At 42.1% G+C, this 15,688-nt stretch overlaps 1 protein-coding gene and 1 pseudogene across 4 annotated transcripts in view; one reads left to right on the top strand and one right to left on the bottom strand.

Annotated features, from left to right (window-relative positions):
• Positions 1–15,688, top strand: part of CDK19 (cyclin dependent kinase 19) — a 215,930-nt gene that overhangs the window by 114,050 nt on the left and 86,192 nt on the right. The window lies entirely within an intron of this gene.
• On the bottom strand, positions 3,333–4,047 carry LOC119625212 (small ribosomal subunit protein uS10-like; annotated as a pseudogene).

Below are 15,688 nucleotides of genomic sequence, written 5' to 3'. Positions count from 1 at the left end.
ATTTGTTGATATTGACTGCATTCATAACATGGAATGACTTTACACTTTACCAAATAGTTAATATAAGTGTATGTAAAAATAGGATATGTATAAAAAAGATAAATAATACAAGAGATCATTTGCTGACTTCCAAATGAGTGGTATAGATAATCCCCGTAGGGATTTGGAAGCGTGAGAGATCATTAAGAGTAATGGACTTAATGAATGGAAAGGAACAAAGGAAATAAAAAGCAGACAAGGGTTGGTGGGGAGGAGGGGTGGAGAGTTGGATAAAAGGGAGAAAAAGATAATGTAAGTAGTAAAGATACATGACATTGGGGTTCATGAAATTAAAAAAAGATAGGACTTCCCAGGGCTGCTCTGACTGCATAATACGCAGTACACGGTTTGGTTGCCATGTTAATGAAAACAAAGTCTTTTGATTTCATACTCCCCTAGTCATTTAATTTCACTTAATTATTGACTGAACTATGTTCCCAATCCTGGCTAGTCATTTTGGAGTTATCTGTCTTGACCAAACAGGAGACTGGGCAATAGATGGTGTTTGTAATCAGAACAAACACATCCTTTGACACCAAAAACAGTAACTTAAAATGCATGCCCTGATTATCGCTGAATGTATGTTTGAACTATGTGGTCTTCTGTCAATATTCTGAAATTTTCAGATAGCCTAGCATTTTAAAAATTTATTATTTTAGTGACCTCTTCATAGGTAAACAGTCTCATTTCAGTCTTATCCATTCCAAAGACATGAATGTGTATAATTTATAATGTGGTGCTATTCTAAATATATGTATATAGGTTCATTTTTAATTTTTATTTTTTAGAAACAGGGTCTTCCTCTGTCACTGAGGCTAGAGTGCAGTGGTATGATCATAGCTCACTGCATCCTTAAACTCCTGGGTTCAAGCAATCCTCCCACTTCAGCCTCCCGAGTTGCTGGGACTACAGGTGCATGCCACCATACCTGGCTAATTTTAAAATTGTTTGTAGAGACAAGGTTTCCCTGTGTTGCCGAGGCTGGTCTTTAACACCTGGGCTCAAGTAGTCCTCCTGCTTTGGCCTTGTAAGGTGCTGGAACTAGATGTGTGAACCACTGTGCCTGGCAGTTTGATTTTTTTTCAATTTCATTCAAGTCAGTGTATGTTGTATAGCTGTCCTTTTAGTTTTGTCTCTGAATTTTCGGAAATTATATATTTTCTCCATTATCATTTCAATTAATAGCATTTTTTGGAAATTGATCATACTAAGAATTGGCATATAAAAACTCCATTTAACATAAAATGATTCTTGGTTTTGAAATATTAATTATAACATGATTAATATATTTCCCTAAGCACCCTATTCAAAGTACTACTAACATAATATCTTAGAGCAGAGGTTTTCAAACTTTGAGTCAGCTTGCCTGTTCTTGGTCTGGCTCTTTCTTGCTCATAATCCATGATGTGCACTGGTGTTTTCAATTATTTTCTATTTTAGTCCAGTTCAGGTTATTTCACTTGCTGGTGATATGGTGGGGGAAATGCTGGTTGCAACTCAGTAGATGGATTTCATGATTCACTAATGGGTCATAAGCTGCAGTTTGAAAAACAATACCTTAGAGTAGGCTTTTACAAAAAATAATTTGAAAAATACAGAGCAACATAAAGTAGCAAACCAAATTTGATTCACTAGTTAACTCCTGTTGACATTTCAGAAATAGAAATATATACATAATAATAATTCAAACAATATCATGATTGCTATTTGTTATATTAAAGTCATACAGAAAGATATAAAATGAAAAATGTTAAACCTTTGTCTTCTTTAACACCTGGTCATTCTGCACAAAAGTAGCTAGTAAAAATGGCTTCTTATAATGACATTTTTTGTGCATGTACCACTACATATGTATCTTTTAAAAATACTAAAGAGATAGATATATATATTCTGTTTCATCTTTATCACTTAATATTATGTCTTAGTGATCTTTCCATATCGACAATACAGATATCATTTTTTTAACCCCCAAGTCAAAGGTCATTTTTAAAGTTTATTTTATTTTTGGTCAGAGTCTTCCTCTGTCTCCCAGGCTGAAGTGCAGTGTTGCGATCATGGCTCACTGCAGCCTCAAACTCCTGGGCTCAAGCAATCCTCCCATTTTAGCCTCTCAAGTTAACTAGGACTACAGGTACATGCCAACACACCTGGCCAATATTTTTAACTTTAATTTTTTTTGTAGAGATGGGGTTGTACTATGTTGCCCAGGCTGCAGTGTAGTGGCACAGTCAGAGCTCACTGTAGCCTCAACCACCCATGCTCAAGCAATTGTCCAGCCTCAGCCTCCTGAGCAGCTAAGACTACAGGTGTGAGCCACCATGCCCAGCTAATTAATTTTTTATATTTTATAAAGATGAGGTCTCACTATATTGTCCAGTCTGGTCTCAAACTCCTGGGCTCAAGCAGTCCTCCTGCCTTGGCCTCCCAAAATGCTGGAATTACAGGCATGAGCCACCTGGCCTCTTATTTATTTTTATTTGTATTTTTTTGAGACAGAGTCTTACTCAGTCACCCAGTTTGGAGTATAGTAGAACAATCTCGGCTCACTGCAACCCCCGCCTCCCAGGTGCAAGTGATTCTTCTGCCTCAGCTTCCCGAGTAGCTGGGACTACAGGCGTGCACCACCACGCCTGGCTAATTTTTGTATTTTTAGTAGAGATGGGGTTTCACCATGTTAGCCAAACTGGTCTTGAACTCCTGAACTTGTGATCCACCCACCCTGGTCTCCCAAAGTGCTGGGATTACAGGCGTGAGCCACCGCACCCAGCCCATCCACCTGGCCTCTTATTGCATTCTTTTTAATGGCTATATAATATTCATTGTAGGGATAGAGTTTAATTTCTTCAACCAGTTCCTTATTGACGCCATCTAGATGCTTTCAAGCTTTAAAATTTTTCCCAATCTGATCAATGAAAAATATATCTCCATTGCTCCAATTTGCATTCTTAAGTTGAGATAGTCATATTGTTAGATAATTTTTGACTATTTTAATTTATATTTATTTTTGTGAAATGTCTGTTCATATTCTCTGCCCATTGGACTCTGAAGGGTTTTCCATTTTTCTTTTTCATTTTTTTTTTTTCGAGACTGAGTCTCACTCTGTTGCCCAGGCTGGAGTACAGTGGCTCCATCTCGGCTTACTGCAGCCTCCACCTCCCGGGTTCCCGCCAGTCTCCTGCCTCAGCCTCCCAAGTAGCTGGAACTACTGGTGCCTGCCACCACACCCAGCTTTTTTTTTTTTTTTTTTCTGTATTTTTAGTAGAGACAGGGTTTCACCATGTTAGCCAGGATGGTCTCGATCTCCTGACCTCGTGATCCACCCTCCTTGGCCTCCCAAAGTGCTGGGATTACAATTGTGAGCCACCACGCCCGGCTCCATTTTTCTTTCTTTCTTTTTTCTTTTTTTTTTTTAACAACTAGTAATTAATTTGTTAAAATAGTTGACTTAAACATCTACATTGGTGACTTCAGAATCAACTCCTGGCGCAATACTGATGGAAATAATCTGCTTGACAGTCTTGGAAGGACTGTGCAAGTCAATGAGTCACTTTTGGATTCTCATCTGGAAGCCATCCCAATGCCTTAGAACTTTCACCACAAGGAGTTTTTCTTGTAGTGATTTTCAGAATCTTGGTAGGCATACAAACTGGTCCTTTTACTTTGAGATTTTTAAACTTTTTGCCTGTGATCAAGTCAGCACACACCTTCTCCAGGGGTTTTATTCTAATTCCATGAAGCACCACCTCTGGCTCCACAGCTGTTTTTCTGGTATTTTTAAAGACCATGGATGTGGCATGGCTTCCTTACTGACCTGTTCCTCAGCAAGAGTGAGCAGCATTGAGTCACGAGCAGGAGTGGCAGACCAGAGCTCCCCAGCACCTATGACCACATCTTCCTAAAAAAAGCTGAATTTTATAAGCTCTATAAGCTAGCAGTCCCCAACCTTTTTGGCACCAGGGACTGGTTTTGTGGAGACAACTTTTTCACAGACTGGGGTTGGGGGGATGGTTTCTGGATGATTCAAGCACATTACATTTATTATGCGCTTTATTTCTATTATTACTACATTGCAATATATAATGAAATAATTATACATCTCACCATAATGTATAATCAGTGGGAACCCTGAACTTGTTTTCCTGCAACAAGATGATTCTATCTGGGAGTGTTGGGAGACAGTGACAGATCATCAAGCATTAGATTCTCATAAAGAGCGCGCAATCCAGATCCTTTGCATGTGCAGTTCATAACGGGGTTCGTGGTCCTGTGAGAATCTAATGCTGCTGCTTATCTGACAGGAGATAGAGCTCAGGTGGTCATGTGAGCATTCTGGAGCAGCTGTAAATACAGAGGAAGCTTCGCTTACTTACCCGCTGCCCACCTCCTGCTGTGCGACCTGTTCCTAACAGGTCATGAGCCAGTATGGGTCTGTGGCCCAGGGGTTGAGGACCCCTGCTGTAAGTCAAGCAAATCAGCCATTTATTTTCTTATGATTTGATGATTTCCAAACATTTTGTTAGCTTTTTGACTTTGTTCAGGATGTATTTTCTGTACAAGATAGTTCTGTAGTCAAATTTATTGACCCTTGTGTATTTTTATTTTTAATATTTTAAAAATTTGAATAGCTTGTGGGGCACAAGTAGTTTTTGGTTACATGGATGAATTATATAGTGGTGAATTTTGAGATTTTTAGTGCATCTGGTACCCGAGTAGTGTACATTATAACCAATATATAATTTTTAAATCTCCTTCCACCCTCCCTCCTTCTGAATCTGGGATATCCATTATACCACTTTGTATACTTTTGTGTATCCATAGCTTAGCTCCCACCATATGGTATTTGGTTTTCCATTCCTGAGTTATTTCACTTAAAATCATGGCCTCCAGCTTCATCCATGCTTTTTGTTTTTGAGACGAAGTCTCACTTCGTTGCCCAGGCTGGAATGCAGTGGCGTGATCTCAGCTCACTGCAACCTCCGTCTCCTGCGTTCAAGCAGTTCCCCTGCCTCAGCCTTCCATGTAGCTGGGATTACAGACATGCACCACTACAACCAGCTAATTTTTGTATTTTTAGTAGAGACGGCATTTCACCATGTTGTCCAGGCTGATCTCGAACTCCTGACCTCAGGTGACCCACCTGCCTTGACCTCTCAGAGTGCTGGGATTACAGGCGTGAGCCCCCGTGCCCAGCCTCGAGTTTCTGAAAAGACATTATTTCATTCTTTTTTTATGACTGAGTAGTAGTTCATGGTGTATATATAACACTTTTGTTTTTTTTGTTGTTGTTTTTTTTTTTCGAGACAGGGTCTCACTTTGTCACCCAGGCTGGAGTGCAGTGGCATGAACATGGCTCACTGCAGCCTTGACCTCCTGGGCCCAAGCAATCCTCCCACCTCAACCCCCTAACATACAGGTGTGTGTCACTATGCCTGGCTAATTTTTTGTAAAGATGGGGTTTCGTCATCTTCCCCAGGCCAGTCCTGAGCTCTGGAAATCTGCCCACCTCAGCTTCCCAAAGTGCTGGGATTTCAGGTGTGAGCCACTGCGCCTGGCTATCTACATTTTCTTTATCCACTCATTGGTTAGTGAGCACTTAGGTTGGTTCCATATTTTTGCAATTGTGGATTGTGCTGTGATAAACATATGTATGCAGCTGTCTTTGATATAATGACTTCTTTTTCTTTGGGTAGACACCTAGTAGTGGGATTGCTGGATTGAATGGTGGATCTACGCTTAGTTCTTTAAGAATTTTCCATACTGTTTTCGTAGAGGTTGTACTCATTTACATTCCAACCAGCAGTGTTAAGTATTCCCTTTTCACCATATCCACACCAACATCTATTGTTTTTTGGCTTTCTTAATGGCCATTCTTGCAGAAGTAAGGTGGTATCTCATTGTGGTTTTCATTTTCATTTCCCTGATGATTAGTGATGTTGAGCATTTTTTTCATATATTTGTTGGCCGTTTGTATATCTTCTTTTGAGAAATGTCTGTCATTTGCCCACTTTTTGATGGAATTATTATTATTTTTTCTTGCTGATTTGTTTCAGTTCCTTGTAGATTCTGGATATTAGTCCTTTGTTGGATGCATAGTTAGCAAATATTTTCTCCCATTTTGTGGGTTGTTTGTTTATTTATGATTATTTCTTTTGCTGTGCAGGAACTTCTTAGTTTAATTAGCCCCCATTTGTTTATTTTTGCTTTTTTTACATTTGCTTTTGGGCTTTTAGTCATAAATTATTAGCCTATTCCAATGTCCAGAAGGGTTTTTTAAGTTTATCTTTTATAATTTTTATGGTTTCATGCCTTAGAGTTAAGTCTTTGATCCATCTTTAGTTGATTTCTGTATAAGGTGAGAGATGAGGATCCAGTTTCATTCTTCTACCTGTGGCTTCTGAATTATCCCAGCACGTTTTGTTGAATAGGGCGTCATTTCCCCACTTTATGTTTTTGTTTGCTTTGTTGAAGATCAGTTTACTGTAAGTATTTGGCTTTATTTCTGGGTTCTCTATTCTGTTTCGTTGGTCTGTGTGCCTATTTTTATGCCGGTACTATGCTGTTCTGGTAACTATAGCCTTGTAGTATAGTTTGAAATTGGGTAATGTGATCCCTCCAGCTTTGTTCTTTTTGCCTAGTCTTGCTTTGGCTATGTGGGCTCTTTTTTTTCATTCCATATTAATTTTAGGATTGCTTTTTTTAGTTCTGTGAAGAATGGTGATGATATTTTCATGAGAATTGCATTGAATTTATGGATTGCTTTTGGCAATGTGGTTATCTACACAACATTGATTCTACTCACCCATAAGCATGGGATGTGTTTCCATTTGTTTATATCATCTATGACTTCTTTCAGCAGTGTTTTGTAGTTTTCCTTGTGGAGATCTTTCACCTCCTTGGTTAAGTATATTTCTCTCCTTGGTTAGCTATATTCCTAAGTATTTTATTTTATTTTTTTTGCAGCTATTATAAAAGGGGTTGAGTTCTTGCTTTCATTCTCAGCTTGGTCACTGTTGGTACATAGCAGTGCTACTAATTTGTGTACATTGATCTTGTAATTTGAAACTTTATTGAATTTATTTTTTATTTTTATTTATATTTATTTAATTTGTTTATTTGGAGACAGAGTTTCACTATTGTTGCCCGGGCTGGAGTGCAATGGCTTGATCTCCGCTCACTGTAACCTCCGCCTCCCGGGTTCAAGCAATTCTCTTGTCTCAGCCTCCTGAGTAGCTGGGATTATAGGCGCACACCACCATGCCCAGCTTATTGTTTGCATTCTTGTTTATTTTTTTTTTGAGATGGAGTCTCGCTCTGTCGCCCAGGCTGGAGTGCAGTGGCGTGATCTCAGTTCACTGCAACCTCCACCTCCTAGATTCAAGCAATTCGCCTGCCTCAGCCTCTGGAGTAGCTGGGATTACAGGTGCTCACCACCACACCTGGCTAATTTTTGTATTTTTAGAAGAGATGGGGTTTTGCCATGTTGGCCAGGCTGGTCTCGAACTCCCAGCCTCAAATGATCTGCCCCTTCTCAGCCTCCCATAGTGCTGGGATTACAGGCGTGAGCCACTGCGCCAAACAATTTTTTGTATCTTTAGTAGAGGCGAGGTTTTGCCGTGTTGGCCAGGCTGGTCTCGAACTCCTGGCCTCAGGTGATCCACTTGCCTCAGCTTCCCAAAGTGCTGGGATTACAGGCATGAGCCACCGCACCTGGCCTGGTGAATTTGTTTATCAGATCTGGGAGCTTTTTGGATGCCTCTTTAGGGTTTTCTAGGTATACAATCATATCATCAGCAAACAGCGACACTTTGACCTCCTCTTTACCAATGTGGATGCCCTTTATTTCTTTCTCTTGTCTGATTGCTCTGGCTAGGACTTCCAGTACTGTGTTGAATAGAAGTGGGGAAAGTGGGCATCCTTGTCTTGTTCCAGTTTTCAGTGGAAATGCTTTCAACTTTTCCTCATTCAGTATAATGTTGGCTGTGGGTTTGTCATAGATGCCTTTTATTACCTTAAGATATGTTCCTTTTATGCTGATTTTGTTGGTGGTTTTAGTCCTAAAGGGATACTGGATTTTTTCAAATGCTTTTTCTGCATCTATTGACATGATCATATCATTTTTGTTTTTAACTATGGTTATGTGGTGTATCATATTTACTGACTTGCGTATGTTAAACCATCCTTGTATCACTGTTATGAAACCACTTGGGCCGGGCACGGTGGCTCACGCCTGTAGTCCCAGCACTTTGGGAGGCCGAGGCGGGCGGATCACGAGGGCAGGAGATCGAGACCATCCTGGCTAATACGGTGAAACCCTGTCTCTACTAAAAATACAAAAAAATTAACAGGGCGTAGTGGCGGGTGCCTGTAGTCCCAGCTATTTGGGAGGCTGAGGCAGGAGAATGGCATGAACCCGGGAGGCGGAGCTTGCAGTGAGCTGAGATCGTGCCACCGTACTCCAGCCTGGGCGACTGAGCAAGACTCCGTCTCAAGAAGAAAAAAAAAAAGAAGAAACCACTTGATCATGGTGTATTATCTTTTTAATATGCTGTTGGATTTGGTTGGCTAGTATTTTATTGAGGATGTTTACATCTATGTTCATCAGGAATATTGGTCTATAGCTTTCTTTTTTCAATATGTCCTTTCCTGGTTTTGACATTAGGGTGATACAGGCTTCATAGAATGATTTAGGGATGATTTCCTCTTTATCTTTTGGAATAGTTTCGGTAAGATTGGTACCAATTCTTCATTGAATATCTGATAGAATTCAGCTGTGAATCCATCTGGTCCTGGACTTTTTTTGTTGGTGTTTTTTTTTTTTTTTTAATTACTATTTTAATCTCAGTACTTGTTATTGGTCTGTTCAGAGTTTCTATTTCTTCCCAGTGTAGTCTAGGAGGGATGTATATTTTCAAGAATTTACCCATCTCCTCTAGGTTTTCTACTTTGTGCGCATAAAGGTGTTCATAGTAGCCTTGAATAATCTTTTGTATTTCTGTGGTATCGGTTGTGATATCTCCAGTTTCATTTCTAATTGAGCTTATTTGGATCTTCTCTCTTCTTTTCTTGGTTAATCTTGCTAATGGTCTATCAATTTTGTTTATCTTTTCAGAGAACCGGTTATTTGTTTCATTGATTTATTGTAATTTTTTTGTTTCAATTTTATTTAGTTCTGTTCTAATCTTTGTTTTCTTCTGCTAACTTTGGGTTTAGTTTGTCCTTGTTTCTCTAGCTCCTTGAGGTGTGACTTTAGGTTGTCAGTTTGTGATTTTTCAGACATTTAATACTATGAACTTCCCTTTTAGCAGTGCTTTTTCTGTATTCCAGAGGTTTTGCTGGGTTGTGTCACTATTATCATTCAGTTGAAAGAATTTTTAAATTTTCATCTTGATTTCATTGTTGACCCAAAGGTCATTCAGGAGCAGATTATTTAATTTCCATCTATTTGTGTAGTTTTGAGGCTTCCTTTTGGAGTTAATTTCCAATTTTCTTTCTTTTCTTTTTTTTTTTTTTTTTTGAGACGGAGTCTCGCTCTGTCGCCCGGGCTGGAGTGCAGTGGCCAGATCTCAGCTCACTGCAAGCTCCGCCTCCCGGGTTTATGCCATTCTCCTGCCTCAGCCTCCTGAGTAGCTGGGACTACAGGCGCCCACCACCTCGCCCGGCTAGTTTTTTTGTATTTTTTAGTAGAGACGGGGTTTCACCGTGTTAGCCAGGATGGTCTCGATCTCTTGACCTCGTGATCCGCCCGTCTCGGCCTCCCAAAGTGCTGGGATTACAGGCTTGAGCCACCGCGCCCGGCCTCTTTCTTTTCTTTCTGTCTTGTCCTACTGTCTTGCCTAGACTGGAGTGCAGTGGTGCGATCTCAGTTCACTGCAACCTCTGCATCCTGGGTTAAAGCGATTCTTCTGCCTCAGCCTCCTGAGTAGCTGAGATTACAGGCACCTGCCACCGTGCCTGGCTAATTTTTTGTTTTTAGTAGAGACTGGCTTTTGCCATGTTGGCCAGGCTAGTCTCAAACTCTTGACCTCAGGCGATCTGCCCGCCTCGGCCTCCCAAAGTGCTGGGATTACAGCCGTAAGCCACCATGCCTGGCCAATTTCCAGTTTTGTTTTACTGTGTTCTGAGACAGTGCTTGATATAATTTTGATTTTCTTAAATTTACTGACACTTTTTTTGTGGCCTATCATATGATCTGTCTTGGAGAATGTTCCATGTGCTAGTGAAAAGAATGTATTCTCTGCAGTTGTTGGGTAGAATGTTCTGTAAATATCTGTTAAGTCCATTTGTTCTAGGGTATAGTTTAAGTCCTTTGTTTCTTTGTTGACTTTCTGTCTTAACTTGTCTAGTGCTATCAGTGGAGTATTGAGGTCCCCCACTATTACTGTGTTGCCATCTATCTCATTTCTTAGGTCTAGTAGTAATTTTTTAAATTTGGGAGCTCCAGTGTCAGGTGCATATATCTTTAGGATTGTGATACTTTTCTGTTGGACTGATCCTGTTATCATTATATAATGTCCCTCTTTGTCTTTTTAAAGTGTTGTTGCTTTAAAGTCTGTGTTGTCTGATATAAGAATAGCTATTCCTGCTGGCTTCTAGTTTCCTTTTGCATGAAAACATAGTTTGCTTTTGCATATCTTTTTCTACCGCTTTACTTTAAGCTTATATGAGGCCTTATTTGTCAGGTGAGTCTCCTGAAGACAGCAGATACTTGGTTGGTGGATTTTTATGCATTCTGTCATCCTGTATCTTCTAAGTGGAGCATTTCAGCCATTTACATTCAACATTAGTATGGAGATGTGTTACTGTTCCATTCGTCATGCTAGTTGTTGCCTGAATACCTTGTTTTTTTTTCCATTGTGGTATTGTTTTATAGGCCCTGTGAGATTTATACTATAAGGAGGTTCTATTTTGGTGTATTTTGAGATTTTTGTTTCAAGATTTAGAACTCCTATTAGCATTTATTGTAGTGTTTGCTTGGTAGTGGCAAATTCACTCGGCAATTTCTTGTCTGAAAAAGACTTTATCTCCCCTTCATTTATGGACAGATATTCAGGTTTCTCAGGCTGTGGGTGGGGCCATTGAGCTCCCAAGCATTTATGTTTTTTGTCTTCAGCTACTTCGGCAGATAGAGAAAAACCATCAGGTGTGGGCAGAGTTAGGTGGGTCTGAGCTCAGGGCGGGCCTTGCTGTGGCCAATATGGGGGATGGGGTGGTTCTCAGGCCAATGGGATTATGTTCCAAGGGGAATGATGGCTGCCTCTGTTGTGTCATACAGGTTACCAGGGAACTAGGGGAAAGCCAGCAATGACAGGCTTCACCTAGCTCCCACACAGCCAACAAGGCCAGCCTCACTCTTGTTTTGCCCCACTAATAGCACCAAGTTTATATCCAGGCAGCCAACCTACAGGGCTGCAGTCTTGCCCCAGGGCATAACTCCACTGAGAAAGTAAGCAGGGCTTTCCAGCCTTGCCCCTTCCCACCTGCTGGAGACCGGAGGTGCCTGCAGGGCTCTTCCCACTGCTTCTTCTACTTTTATATTTTGCTTAGCTCACTAAATCAATTTCGGCTCTAGGTAAAGCTAAATCCTTCTCCCATGATCTGCATTTTCAGGTTCCCCAGTGGGGATGTGTGTTCAGAGGCAGACTTTTCCCCCTCTCACACTTTGGGAACTGCAGTGGCCAGCTGCGTCTTTCAAAGGGTCTGTGAATTCTTTCAGTTTTCCTGGTATGCTCCTGCAGTGGTTCTTGGAGCAAAAGTTCACAGTGTGAGTCTCCACACGCTGTTCTGTCTGTCCAAGTAGGAGTTCCACATTAGTCCTGTCTCGTGTCTGTCAGATTTTAACTCTTTTGCTCACTTTTGCTTTACATTTGCGTGGAATATCTTTTTTTCACCCCTTTGCCTTGGGTTTATTATTATTATTATTATTTTGAGATGGAGTCTCACTTCGTTGCCCAGGCTGGAGTGCAGTGGCACGATCTTGGCTCATTGCAACCTCTGCTTCCTGGATTCAGATGATTCTGCTGCCTCAGCCTCCCAAGTAGCTGGGATTACAGGTGCCCGCCAACATGTCTGGCTAATGTTTGTATTTTTAGTAGAGACAGGGTTTCGCCATGTTGGCCAGGCTGGTCTCAAACTCTTGACTTCAGGTGATCCACCCCCTTTGACCTCTCAGAGTGCTGGGATTACAGGAGTGAGCCACTGCACTCAGCCTCGTGTTAACTTTAGAGAGCCTGTTGACTGACTGTATGCCTTCATGATGACCTTTTTGCAATGAATTTTCCAGGAGTTCTTTGTGCTTCTTATATTTGTATATCTAAATCTCTAGCCAAAGGCCGGGAAGTTTTCCTCAATTATTCCCTCAAATAAGTTTTCCAGACTTTTTCTTTTCTCCCTTAGGAACACCAATTATTTTTAGCTTTGCCTATTTTACATAATCTCATATTTCTTGGAGACTTTGTTCATTTTTCAAATTCTTTTTTTTTTTCCTGATTGGGTTAGTTCAAAAGCCTTAGCTTCGAGCCTGAAATTCTTTCTTCTACTTGTTCTAGTCTATTGTTAAAACTTTCCACTATATTACATTTTGTAATTCCCTAAGAGTGTCTCCCCTCCCTTCCCCTCCCCTCCCCTCCCCTCCTCTCCTTCTCCTCTCCTTTCCTTTCCTTTCTTTCACACAGTCTCACTCTGTCACCAGACTGGAGTGCAGTGGCATGATCTCGGCTCACTGCAACCTCTACCTCCTGGGTTCAAGCGATTCTCCTGCCTCAGCCTCCTGGGTACCTGGGACTACAGGCGCGCACCACCATGCCTAGCTAATTTTTGTATTTTTAGTAGAGACTGGGTTTCACCATATTGGCCAGGATGGTCTTGATCTCTTGACCTCGTGATCCGCCCGCCTCAGCCTCCCGAAGTGCTGGGATTACAGGCGTGAGCCACCCCGTCCGGCCAGTGTGTCTTTCATTTCCAGAAGTTCTGATTGATTTTTCTTTCTTTTTTTTTTTTTTTGAGATGGAGTCTCGCTCTGTTGCCCAGGCTGGAGTGCAGTGGCGCGATCTCGGCTCACTGCAAGCTCCACCTCCCAGGTTAACGCCATTCTCCTGCCTCAGCCTCCCAAGTAGCTGGGACTACAGGTGCCCACCACCACGTCTGGCTAATTTTTTTTGTATTTTTAGTAGAGACGGGGTTTCACTATGTTGGCCAGGCCAGTCTTGAACTCCTGACCTCATGATCCACCCACCTCGACCTCCGAAAGTGCTGGGATTACAGGTGTGAGCCGCCACATCCAGCCTGGGGTTTTCTTGAAGATGTCTATCTCTTAGAAAATTTTTCATTCGTATCCTGGATTTTTTAAAAAAAATTTCTTTATGTTGGTTTTTACATTTCTCTGGAATCTCCTTGAGTGGCTTAATAATCAACCTTTTGGATTCTTTATCTGATATTTCAAATATTTCAACTTGGTTTGGATCCATTGCTGGAGGGCGAGTGTAATCTTTTGTGGATGTTGTTGAGCTCTGTTTTATTATATTACCAGAATTATTTTTCTAGTTCCTTCTCATTTGGAAGGAACCAAATTATCTTTCCTAATTATTCTTGATTTTTTTTTAATTTGACTTTTTATAAAATTTCTTTTTCCCTTCTTTAAGGATGTGACTTTAATGTTTATAGTTTATTGCAGCCTAATTTGGCTTTTGGTGTTTTCAGGGGTGATGACTCTATATGAATTCCTTCGTTATACAGAGTCTTTGATGACTGTCTCAGATGCTGGTTGTAGTAGCAGTGTGCTCAGTGTGTGAGAAAATTCATTGTCTCCTATAGGGTTGGAATGGCAGAGGTCTCTTGAAGCTTATCTCATTCCTTTGTGGTGTGGACTTATTTATTTATTTTTTCCCCAGTATTTTATTTACTAGGGTGACTATTTTAAGCTTCAGGCCAGTAGGGGAGGTGTTCTTGGGTAGAAACCTGTTGTGGCTAAAGCAGTTGGGTAAATGCAATAGCCAATGGTGGGCAGAAGTCACAGCCTTGACAGAGCGTGGCTAGGAAAGCTCTCAGTGGAATGCACTGAGGTCTTATCGGGGTAAAGGTGGGAGCCATCTCAGCTCCCCTGCCAGGTCAGCAGGGAAGCTGGCTCTCCTAGATCCACTTCTGATCCAGTGGTCTGGCTATTTATCAGATGGGCACTTCTTCATCTGCAGGAATGTTGATGTTCTGAGTAGAGAGGAGTTGTGACTCTACCTCTTATGCAAGCCTGAACCTGGCGGATACTCCTCCTGTGGGGATGTAGTCACTGTGAAGTGTTCCAGAAAGGCTGTCTATAGGTGCGCACATGCTGAGCTCCTGTGGGAGAAGCCCTAACTGTCTGCAGTGGTGAATAAGGGGGAAAAGAAGCCCCCTTCTCCAAGACCCTTTATGAACACCAGGGCTGCCTGACTGTTGGGGTAGAGCTGCAGACTTTCCCCACTGAGCCCAGCACTGCAACTATGCCTCTGCTGAAAGAAATTTACCACTAGTGGAAAGATCTGGGACTCAAAGCCTGCTGTCCCAAATATTTTGTCCCACGGGATGCTCCTTTGATATGGTGCACTTCCCCTTCCCCTAGGAGTAGGAGTCCCTGAGAGCCGGATTACTGTGAATGCTGTTGCTCCTCTGGGTCTAGCTGCCCAGTGGGGCTGCCACACTCCAGGCTGGTGCTGCAGAATGTCTGCAAAGAATCCAGTGATGTGACCTGTCCTCAAGTCTTTCAGCAGTGGGTACCAGCACCAGGTCTGATGGGGGTGGCCAGGGAGTGATGCAGACTCTGAGATTCCTTAGATATAGTTAGCCTTAGTATGTTGGCGTTCTCAAATGCCGATTGTAATAGTAATGAACCTGTCCTATTGGCAGATTCAGGACCTCCTGGTTAGCCAGAGTGGTACAGGCAGTGGTGATGCACAAGTTTTTTCCTTCCTGGGCACAATGTCAATGTTATTCTACCTGGAGATACTTTAGTGGACTTTTAATGGACTGTGTTGATTGGCCTGCAGCCAGGAAGTGACGCCTGCAAGAGAGCACCAGCTGTGGTAGTAGTGGTGGGATTTTTATTTGCCTTGTGTTACCCAGGGGAGGTACTCTCGTTTCTCAGGTGATGGGTAGGGCCAAAAAGCTCCCAAAAGTTTTTGTCTTTTGTGTTAAGCTACCAGGGTAGGTGGAGGGACAAAGCCAGGTGGGGGCTCAGTCACATAGGTCTGTGCTCTGATTCCCTGCATGCAGGGAAAGCAGCGGCCCCTGTGGGAATCAGGAGGTGGTTCTCTGGCCTCTGGGGTAATGTTCCAGAGAGGAACGTAGCTGCCTCTGCTGCACAGAAGAGTTCACACAGGGAGTGGGGAGTAGTATGCAGCAGTAAGCCCCACCCAGTTACCATGCACTTGGCAAGGCAGATCTGACACCCACCGTAATCTGCTAGCAGCAATGAGCTAAGTTCCATTCTGTCTATGCTCAGAACTCAAAACTGCCCCAGGGTGTAAGCCTTCCACCTGGAGATAGCAACTGCCCCTCCCAATCTGCTGGCAAAGGCAGGGCGCCCAGCTCCTGCACTCATGGCTGCAGCACACTTTCCACTCGTTGCCTAGTTCTGGCCCAGGGAGTTTGTCCCCACTCGAGGTTATATTGTGAAATTTAG

This window comes from Chlorocebus sabaeus, chromosome 13 (assembly GCF_047675955.1).
Source record: "Chlorocebus sabaeus isolate Y175 chromosome 13, mChlSab1.0.hap1, whole genome shotgun sequence".
NCBI classification, from domain to species: Eukaryota; Metazoa; Chordata; class Mammalia; order Primates; family Cercopithecidae; genus Chlorocebus; species Chlorocebus sabaeus.
The sequence above is the reverse complement of the archived record's forward strand: the minus strand, read 5'-3'. Positions and strand labels throughout refer to the sequence as shown.